The following is an 802-nucleotide window of genomic DNA, read 5'->3' as shown; positions in this document are numbered from 1 at the left end:
TATTTCCTTTCCCCCATTGTATAAAAAAATGTCTGTATCTCCGCTTATTGGTGATGTAATGTAAATTGTCTGCCAAAATCAAGCATCAAGAGATGCATTTTCAATTCAATGACTGAACCGTGAACTTCTTTTTAATTGGTGCTTTTAAAAGATTTGGACATGTTAAAGCAATTATTAAAGTCAATGTGTGGAAGAGGTTGGGAATTTCCAGAAAACAGACTTGAAAGCACCTAAAACAGGTTTTTACTGCCCAAATGGCAAAAATACTTCATGCAGCTTTTCTTGTTAGAGACATAAAGTACTGAAAACAACTTAATACCAATGTTGCCTTTCACTCCTAAATTTAAAACAAATACCACTATTCTGTGAAGAACCCAGAGGTTTACAGGAACATCGATAAACAACATGATAAACATCAAGGGCAGGCTAGAGTGAAAGTAATGAAGTTTAAAGCTACTTTAAGCTCTATAGCAGTATTCCAGCTTTGAACGTCTCAGAGAAATGTCCAATCAATCATCTTTAAGCACAATATGAATCAGAAAAGCAACCAAGAGTCCATTTGTAACTCTGGAAGAACCGAACAGAATCACAAAAAAATCTGTCTGTAGGAAGACTGTTATAAAACACTTTATAAAACTGGCTTCTATGAACAAGTTGCAAGAAGAAAACCTTTGCTGAGAGAAAGACATGAGAGGTCGGATTTGTAGTTTGTCACAGGTGACACAGTAGACATGCAGAATAAGGCAGAGGCTTGGTGAGACTAAAATAGAGTTTTTGATCCGTTCAAAAACACTTTTTGAGG

This window comes from Fundulus heteroclitus, chromosome 3, assembly GCF_011125445.2.
Source record: "Fundulus heteroclitus isolate FHET01 chromosome 3, MU-UCD_Fhet_4.1, whole genome shotgun sequence".
NCBI classification, from domain to species: domain Eukaryota; kingdom Metazoa; phylum Chordata; class Actinopteri; order Cyprinodontiformes; family Fundulidae; genus Fundulus; species Fundulus heteroclitus.
Note: the sequence above shows the minus strand (reverse complement) of the source record.